Source organism: Apium graveolens, unplaced genomic scaffold (genome assembly GCF_009905375.1).
Source record: "Apium graveolens cultivar Ventura unplaced genomic scaffold, ASM990537v1 ctg2904, whole genome shotgun sequence".
NCBI classification, from domain to species: domain Eukaryota; kingdom Viridiplantae; phylum Streptophyta; class Magnoliopsida; order Apiales; family Apiaceae; genus Apium; species Apium graveolens.
In genome coordinates, this window is record NW_027417842.1 from 5,632 (window position 1) to 16,616 (window position 10,985).

A 10,985-nucleotide genomic window follows, 5' to 3' on the forward strand; every position below is an offset into this window, starting at 1 on the left:
AGGGCAATTGTCCAGCTAATGTGAATCAGCCGAATCAGTTGAGATTAACTTTTCCGGATTGTCAAGTTTGTGGAAAGAAGCATGGAGGAGTTTGTAATAAGTTGAATGTGGTATGTTTTAAATGCAACCAGAAAGGGCACTACTCGAGGGAGTGCCGAAATCAGCCAGCAAGAGAGCCAGCAAATAAGGATCAGCCTATCCGGAATCCAGCAGTGAAGGTTCCAGCCATTGGATTTACATGATTTAAATATGGGAAGCCAGGACATATGGCCAGGGATTGCAAGACACCAGCCCCAGTCAGTAATGCATTGAGGATTATGGGATCTACCCCAACAGTGAATGAGACTCCGAGGGCTAGAGTTTTTGACATATCGGTGAAGGATGCGATCCAGGATGCGAATGTCGTGGCAGGTACGCTTAATGTGAATTCTTTATGTGCCAAAGTGTTAATAGATTCGGGAGCAACTCGATCGTTTGTTTCACAAGATTTTGTTAGTAAGTTAAATTGTCCAGTTGGGTATTTAAATGAAATAATGACTGTGGAATTAGCAAATCAAGAATGTGTAACTGTTAACCAAGTTTGTGGGAATTGTGAAATTGAGATTTCTGGTAGTAAGTTTTGTGTAGATTTGATACCGTTTAAGTTAGGAGAATTTGACGTTATATTAGGGATGGATTGGTTATCTAAGCATGATGCTCAGATAGATTGTCGAAATAAAAAAGTAATGGTGAAAACGCCAGATGAAAGAATAGTAACGTTCAAGGGACAGAAGCAGGTAAAGAAGTTCTTAACAATGATTCAAGCCAAGAAGTTACTACGACAAGGATGTGAGCATTTTGTAGCATATGTGATCGACAGAAGTCAGGAGCCAGCAAAACTTGAAGATATTCCAGTTGTGAAGGAATTTCCAGACGTATTTCCCGACGAGTTACCAGGACTTCCTCCAGATAGAGAAATTGAATTTGCAATCGACTTAGCACCTGGAACCGAACCAGTATCCAAGGCCCCGTATAGAATGGCGCCCGTTGAGATGAAAGAATTAGCAAAACAATTGCAAGAGCTGTTAGAGAAAAGGAGTAATCAGACCCAGCGTATCCCCGTGGGGTGCACCGGTATTATTTGTCAAGAAGAAGGATAGAAGCATGAGACTGTGCATCGACTATAGGGAGCTCAACAAGTTGACAATCAAGAATAAGTATCCGTTACCCAGAATTGATGATTTGTTTGACCAATTGAAGGGAGCCAAGTATTTCTCCAAAATCAATTTAAGATCGGGATATCATCAACTGAAAATCAAACCAGAAGATGTACCAAAGACAGCTTTCAGAACAAGGTATGGACATTACGAGTTTTTAGTGATGTCTTTTGGATTGACCAACGCCCCAGCAGCGTTTATGGACCTGATGAACAGAATTTTTAAGGAGTATTTGGATAAGTTTGTTATTGTATTTATAGACGATATTTTGATCTATTCAAAGACGGAGGAGGATCATGCGGAACATTTAAGGACAGCTTTGGAGATTTTAAAGAAAAAGAAGTTATATGCTAAATTGTCGAAGTGTGAGTTTTGGCTATAGGAAGTTCAGTTCTTAGGACACATAGTCAGTAATGAAGGGATCAAAGTGGACCCGGCAAAGATCGAGGCAATTACGAATTGGGAAAGACCGAGAACACCCACTGAGGTAAGAAGTTTCTTGGGATTGGGAGGATATTATCGACGATTCGTTCAAAATTTCTCAAGAATTGCAACACCATTGACAAAGCTTACATAAAAGAATGAAAAGTTTATATGGAATGATAAGTGCGAAGGAAGTTTTCAGGAATTGAAGCGGAGATTAATCACAGCACCTGTTTTGTCACTTCCAGACGATCAAGGGAATTTCGTAATTTATAGCGATGCTTCGTACAAAGGATTAGGATGTGTTCTTATGCAGCACGACAAGGTGATTGCGTATGCGTCAAGGCAATTGAAACCACACGAACAGAAGTACCCTACTCATGATTTGGAGTTAGCAGCTATAGTTTTCGCTTTGAAGATTTGGAGACATTATTTGTATGGAGAAAAATGTGAGATTTTCACGGATCACAAAAGTTTGAAATATATATTTACCCAGAAGGAACTTAATATGAGACAAAGGAGATGGTTAGAATTGATCAAGGATTATGATTGCTCGATTAATTATCATCCCGGTAAGGCGAACGTTGTAGCAGATGTGTTAAGTCGGAAGGAAAGGTTAAATGTGTTATCCGTACCTGAAGAGATATATAAAGAATTTCAAAAATTGGAATTGGAAATTAGAATTTGCAAGCCTAAGGAAGCAAAAGTGTACGGTATGATTTTCCAACCGGAGTTATTGGAGAAAATAAAGAAATGCCAGAAAGAGGTAATGGATCAAGATATAAATAGTTTGGTAGGTGAGGAATTATGCACGCAACAAGATGATCAAGGTATTCTTAGGTTTTCTTCACGAATTTGGATTCCACCAGTAACGGAACTGAAAAATGAAATTTTATAAGAGGCACATAGTTCAAGATATTCCATCCATCCAGGGAGTACCAAAATGTACAGAGATTTAAAGAAGAATTATTGGTGGCCAGATATGAAGAGGGAAATTGCGGAATGGGTTAGTAAATGTTATACCTGTCAGAGAGTTAAAGCAGAGCATCAGAGACCAAGCGGATTGCTACAGCCATTGGAGATTCCAGAATGGAAGTGGGAACATATTACCATGGATTTCATAGTTGGATTACCAAGGACAAGGACTAATCATGATGCCATTTGGGTTATAGTAGATAGACTTACCAAGTCAGCTCATTTTCTGCCTATAAATGAACGATTTTCGCTCGACAAGTTAGTTCATATATACTTGAAAGAAATCGTAGTTCGTCATGGAGTTCCAGTGTCTATTGTATCTGATAGAGATCCAAGATTTAATTTAAGATTTTGGAAGAGTTTTCAAGAATGTTTTGGAACAAGATTGAATATGAGTACGGCCTATCACCCCCAAACGGATGGCCAAAGTGAAAGAACGATCCAGACAATCGAGGACATGCTACGTGTTTGTGCTTTTGATTTCAAAGGAAGTTGGGACGAGCATTTACCCCTGGTAGAGTTTGCCTATAACAACAGTTATCACGCCAGTATTCAGATGCCACCTTATGAAGCCCTTTATGGACGCAAGTGTAGATCTCCAATATATTGGGACGAAGTAGGAGAACGCAAAATACTCGGACCTGAATTGGTGCAGCAGACAAAGGAAGTTGTTAAAATTATCCAGAAAAGATTAATAGCCGCACAAGATCGTCAAAGGAAATATGCAGACCAGTCAAGAAAAGACATGGAATTTGAAGAAGGAAGCTTGGTATTATTGAAAGTATCACCGTGGAAAGGACTAACGAGGTTTGGGAAGAAAGGGAAGCTAAACCCAAGATATGTCGGACCTTTTGAAATCCTAAAGCGTATTGGCAAGGTAGCTTACGAGTTGGCGTTACCTCCGTACATGGAGCACATTCACAATGTTTTTCATATATCAATGCTTAAGAAATATAATCCAGACTCCAGGCATGTAATAGAATATGAGCCAATAGAACTTCAAGCAGATTTATTATATGTAGAGAGTCCGATAGAGATTCTAGAGGAGAGAGAGAAAGTATTGAGAAATAAAGTGGTAAAGTTAGTAAGAGTATTGTGGAGAAACCCAAAGGTCGAAGAGTCAACCTGGGAGTTAGAAAGTGATATGAGAGAAAAGTACCCTCATTTTTTTTCTTAGAGATTCTGAGAACAGAATCCTTTTAAGGGGGGAAGGATGTAATATCCGGGATATATCGTGTAATTATTTTTGCTATATGTTCAGTATCTATTCTGTGAGCTAATTGTTAAGTGTTATCTGTACTTGAATATTCAAAAATAATATTAATTGAGTATTTTAATTTTTATATGTCCAAAATAAAATATAGATAATTGTCATATCTTCCTAATTATTTTTATGTTGGTTTATGGATTTATAAGAATCATATGAAATTTCTAAAATCTTTTTCCCGGTAATTAAAATCTATTTTATAAAAACGGGAACCAACCGACGTCACCCGTTATTACGTTTTTGGAACCCGAAACTCTTTCGAGAACTCCTTCCTAACCTAATTGTAATATTCCGAGCATATTACATGTTTCGACTTTTTCGATCCGGCGTACGGTTTGTCCTGCGCGGGTCCCGGCGCAACATTTTCGATACAATATTCGTTTCGGTAAATGAATAAAACCCGTATTTTCGATAAACGGGAGCTTTTTATTAAACTATCCCAATTATCACTTCGTAATACGTGTAACCAGGCGCTGAGACCAAGACCGCAGTACAAATTGTACTGATTTGGATAATTATCCCGAAAACCGATACCGTTTGGATCAGTTTTTACAAATAAACGTACCGTTTTATATCCGGAATGATCCAACGGGATACTAATTTTTCGTAAATATAAATAGCCTTTTACCGTATTTTATTTCGTATCAAAATCATTTGCAGACAGATAATTATATAATTTTCAGAGAAAAGCCCTAATTACATAAACTGTTCTAAGAATCAAACAGCAAAACGAAGGCGTTACCGATCTCTGTTTTCAAAGCTTGAGTAACCAAAATGAAGGATTTGAAGTGTTCTATCAGATTCTGAGCTTTGTTTCACTGCAGAAATCAATTTTTTTTTTCTAAAAATTTATTTATTTTCGAATTTATTTTATTAAAAATATGAATTTTTGTTCGGATGATTGTTTGTATGATTTGATGATTGCATGTTGTAGAGCTTGTTTTTCTGATGATTTTCATATTTCATACGTCTGATTTGGAGTTCAATAACATGCTCAAAAGTGGGTTTAATTTTCGAATTTCAAAATTAGGGTTTATAACCCGTATGAATGTTCATAATTGAAATTTGGGGGTTTTTTATTATGTGATAGATTGATGTTGTGTTATAGTGGGTTGTATTCTATGTGAAATTTGCAATCTAGTCGTATAAGTTTCATGAACCAACGAGGTCTGTAGAGAAGGGAGTTGTGTTTTGAAGTTTTCCGATGTTCGCCGAAAACTGGGAAATTTCACGGCCAAATTCCGGCCAACTCGGGGATTGTTAGGATGAATTGATTGCATGGTTGTGTTCCTGGTGTTGTGTAGATGTGATCTGGAGATGTTGGTGGGGTGAGGACGCCGGGAACGTGTTCTCCGGCCACCTCTGTGTTTTCCGGCGACGGTGTGTAAAAATTACAGTTTAGTACCCCAACTTTTGAAAACGATGCAGTTTGGTCCCTGTAGTTTCCATACTTTGCAAATTTAGGATTCCTGTTTATAAAATGTTTAAAAATCATATTTCCTATTTATTTTTATTATAAAAATTCGTTTTTAATTTTTGAAAATTCTAAAAAATTATTATTTTAATTCTGAAAATTATTTTTAATTCACAAATAAATCTAAATTAATTAGTTAATTAATTTCAGTTAATTTCTAATTGATTAATTGGTCAATTAATTCGAAAATTAATTGATTAATTGATTTAATTAATTGTTAATTGATTTTAATTAATTATTTAATTAGATTTAATTATTTAAAAATGATTTAAAAATTCTGAAAAATAGTTTCGAGCTTTAAAATATTATTCTAAATTATTTCCAATGCTCGATAATTATTCTAAAATTATTTCGAAGCCAGAATGGGTCAACCGAACCCTGTTTATTAACCCGAAATTGATTCAACGACCCGTTTTAATTCCGAAAAATGTTTTAAAAATCATTTTAAATACCAGAAAGCCTATTTATGACCCGAGACTTCTTTATAAATAATATATCATTGATTACGTGATGTATTATGTGCTATATGTGACTTGTTAATTGACTATCGGTCTATATATTTGGTGTTTACTTGATTATTGCATAACTTTCAATCCGTTAATCGGATTTGGGTAAAACGAAGGGTAGATAGAAGTATGTGTTGAATAGAATTCCATGAGTAAATTATTGATAGATGCTTATGATATGTGAGCAGAAGAGGCAAGACGTAGGAAAGGGAAACAGGTAGTTGAGGAGTAGAACGGTTGTGATTGGAAGCGAGTGCAGTGTAGTAAGTTAATACCAGGCAAGTGTTCTAAACTTTCTCGAGATATTGTAGTACTTGATAATCCTGTGATATTGCAAGTGCTTTGAAGCACAGAAACCTAAATCCTGATTTCAGTTATTATTCTTGAGCCATGAATCGTATTCTTTCTAATCCATTGATTATTGTATACCCAAACAAGAATCACAAATCTACGATACTACTCCACAAATACATACAAACTAAATACCAAACACTGAAATGAACTATAATATACTCAACCCATGGTATCTTATACTTGGAAAGACCAAATCCTTGAAACCTTGAAATGTTGATTCCTTTGTTATCCAATTCTTTCATTACCCAGCATCCAAGCTTTTAAACTGCCTTATTGATCCTTACCAGGATTGAAACCCTTTCATTGTTAAACATTTATTGTTGTTAATGATTTCGGTTATTGTTTATTATTGCATATTCTGTTATTATGTTAGAATTGGATTGTTTTTATAAAATTGTGGACCAGATTCGTGGTCAGACCATATAATGGTCAAGTTAGGCCAATGTGTGCCTTGGATCCAGTAGTTAGAGCAATGATGTGTGCCTTGCTCGGGGTTAGTGCGTGACTGATCAGCAGCCTAACCTTGGTTTTTAAATTAAAAGTATAATATCCAATTCTAAATCATATTCCATTGTTCACTTGATATCATAACCATATTCACCTGATGATCATTATTCTCAGTTTTGTCATTGTGACTTGCTGAGCTAGTTAGCTCATTTGTGCGATGTTGTTTATATTCTTACCAGTTAAAAAGGAACCAGTTGGTAAAGAGGATCCCCAGTCCAGCGCGAGAGCTAGGGGTTCCAATTGAGAAAGCTGAGCTAGTAGGCTTCTTTTGGAATAATTTAAGTTTGTAAAAGTTTGTAATAATGTTTAATACTCAGTTTGAGTTTGAAATAGTTGGGATTTGAACGGTTTGTAATATATTAGTGTGTTTGGCTTGTGTGCATACTTTAACCTGTTGCGGTCCGTGGTGGTTGGTAAGTAGGGTCATTGCATATATTATTATTATTATTTTTATTATTGTTATAAGCAGGTTATAATTAAGGTGTGTGTATGGACCCCAAACTTCTGACCCGGGTTTGGAGGGCGCCACAAAGATGGTAGATGAAACTGAAGAAACCCAATCAAAATCCAAACCACTACCTTCTATTCCTGAACCCATTGTGCCTAACCCCTTCATAAACATCCATGGTGAAATAATCACTCCTAAGGAGGAACCAATTGATTGGGACACCATCAAATTGCCCACCTTCTTAACCACTTCTCCACCATCAAAGAAACAGAAAAGGAAAATCAAATCAACACCTCCTCTAACCTCAATCAAATTCACTCAGAAGCCTAAGCCTAAGCCACAAGCCTCAAAGGATGATTATGTTCACATTTGTGACATAAAGGAATTTTCAGACATTGAACTCTATCTGGATGAGCTGGAGGAAGTAAGGGGAATAGATGCCTACAGACAGCTTCCAGAAAGACTAGTGTTCAAATATAAAGGAAGTAGGGAAAGGACTTGGCCTCTCTACAGAATTTTGAATGAAGGCTATTCTACCTTGATTAGAGTCTACTCAGCCATAAAAAGGGATTCTGGCTTTACCAGGACTGCCAAAACTGAGATTCTCAACAAGATTGCCAGCATAAGGAAAACTTGGTGGGAGCCCAATGTCTTGCCTAGAACATTACTCATCCAAGAGAGAGGAATTACAGTTCATAAATCACCTCATTTGTTGATGGAGTTCGGAGACAATAAAGGAGTCAGAAGATTTTTCAGACTTGAAGATCAGCTCAAGATTGCCAGTAATGAAACTCTCAAGGATATGCAATCTAAGTTGGACATCAATGAAGAAGATGAAGCTGAGTTCTACAGACAACTCCAACTTCAAATAGAGGAGAATGACAGGAGGCTAGGGAAGAAAATAAGGGATCAAAGGAAAAGAAATTAATCTGCTCAGACCAAAGGAGCACCCTTGGAAATAATGTAATTCTTCAATTCTATCTCAGTATACACACTTTTGCAGCACTTTTAAATTTCTACTTTATTTCAGTTCATATGTTTGTTAAGTGTTTTGTTATCATCAAGTTAAACCCAAATTTATGCCTACAGTTCTAGTAGACATAAATAGGGGGAGATTGTTAGGAATATGTGTATTAGTTTGATGATAAGTTAAACAAAACACTTAAGTAGAAATTTAGTGTTTGTAGCCTCAACGGATAAGACCATTTTGGCTATCAGTTGAAGGAGTAGCTTTACTTAGAAATAAGTTTAGTATTGTAGCACATTTCCCTGTATTTAAGTTGTAATTCTTAGATGTTGTGGGAAATTATCAGTCATGTTGACTACTAGTGGATATGCAAATAGGAGGGCTAATTGTAAATATTTCATGCTTTGTAATTTTATATAAATGAAGTTGTATCAACTGATATTAAAGGCCTTCAACGGATGAGAAGCAAAGCTTCAACGAATGTCTCTAAAGCTTCAACGGATAACATCCATCAACGGATGAGTGCTTCAACGGATAAAGCTTCAACTGCTAATGCATCAACGGATAAAGCTTCAACAGATAAAGCATCAACGGATGAAAGCTTCAATGGATGCTTAGTTCAAATAGCAGTTGATAGTGACAATTCATAAGCTGACAGAGGCACATGGGTTGACAGAGACAAACTGGAATGTGGCAGCCTCTAGGAGGAATCAAGAAAATGCAGCATTTCCATTATGGTGCAAACAAGGAAGTATTCAAGGATTCACAGCTAAACCTAAATTGCATTGGATAGAGAAATGAAGAAGAAACATGTGAAGAATCTTTTAATCGTATTTTATAGTTTTGTCTTCACTTGTAAACTTGGTGATATATAAACCAAGTAGCAACTAGTAATTAGAGTGTGAATTTTCCAGAGCTGTTTAGAAAAATCCAGAGAGAAAATCATCTAGTTTGTACTAGGACGCAGCTGTGATTTAATTCTTTGAATCACAGATTTTCTGAAATAACACATCTCTGGTGGAACAACAAATCCACCAGAAAAGTTTTTAAGTCTGTTGTGTTCTTTACATTTGTGTTTGAATATATATATGTCTGCATTAGCTGAAAGCAATTCACACACACTTGTTCATCAAAACACAATAGCCCAGAAACTGCTCAAAACTTGAAAAAGTTTTGAGATTTACATTCAACCCCCCTTCTGTAAATCTCATTGTTAGTTCACTGGGAATAACATAATCATATTGCAGTTTGAACAATTTTATTATTTTTCTAGTGGTGAAACCAAAATACAGTTTTTATAATATTCATACCATTTTGTTAAACTGGAATTTCACCAACAAATTAAAAAATTCTAAGTTAAAAAATTCCAATTTAAATACATAGCCTATTTACTTGGTCGTGGTTTATATTTCTCGGAAACTATTTAGTTGAGTCAATTTATGGACTTCTTCATTTTAAAATATAATTAAAAAAAGGATTCTAACCTATAAAAATAATTAAAAAAAGGATTCTAACCTATAAAAATAATAATAAATCATGGCTTATAAAAGTTTCAAAAATGAGTAAAAATAAAACATACAGTATTACAAGTCATAACATAAATCATAAAAGGTGAAACCAGTGGTGGAACTAAAATATAAGTGAAAACAAAGTACCACTTTAAAATAGGTTTCGTTTATTAATAAAGAAAAACTGGTAAAATAATACATATAGAATATAAGTCATAGGAATCAAAAATCATAAAAATAATACATTTAGAGTTATAACATGAATCATAAAAACTGAAAACAAAAGGTGATAGAACCAAAAAATAAGTGAAAACAAAGTATCACTTAAAAAGTTTATTAATAAAGAAAAATGGGTAAAAATATTATATAAAGAATTATAAGTCATATATGAATCAAAAATGATAAAAATAATACACGTAAAGTTATAACATGAATCATAAAAAGTGAAATTAAAAGGTGGTGGTACCAAAATATAAGTGAAACCAAGTAATACTTAAAAAGAGGTTTCACTAGTTTATTAATAAAAAAACGGGTAAAAATAATATATATATATATATATATAATTATAAGTCATATAAAAATAAAAATAAAAAGATAAAAATAATATATTTAAAGCATGAATCATAAAAAGTGAAATTAAAAATTAATATATATAGGGTTTTGGTCCACAACCCCGGGTGGTTTTATTTCATTAATAAAATAATGTTGCAGGATTCTTGTTTTTATTTAATTTCTAAAATAACAAAAAATTATATTTTAATGAATTAATATTTTTTTTCGATAATAACGGAGTTAGAAAATATATATTTAAATTTAACAATCATTTGTTCTATATTTTCTAATTTTATTACTACTTCCCATTTATTATCAATTGTATTATGAGTTAAAAATTTAAAAATTAATTCGATATATAATCGGAAAATTAATTAAAATATTAGTTTTAATGAAAAAAATAAAAAACCTAAGATAGTAACTGAAATGTATGAATGGAGTATTACAAGTATGATTGTTTATTGATCGAAATGTGTCGTCTTCTCTAAAACTTTTTTGAGTAAATTCTAATCAAACTATTTTAATTTAAATTTTAAATATGTCAAAATTATGTATAATAACACATTTGTACTCCTTAATGAAGTTATGATGAATTAAATATTTTTTATAAATAATTTTTAATTTAAAAAAATAAATTAGGACAAAATAATAATAAAAATCCCTTCCGCAATGTGTCAGGTGTTCAGCCCAGCCTCAACATATATAAAATATTGTGGCGGGTGGTTAGATAGCCACCTACAGCAATGTTTCATTACACTAGCCGCGGTGAACAATGTTGTAGGTGGCAGAGAGTATTTTTTAGTTGTTA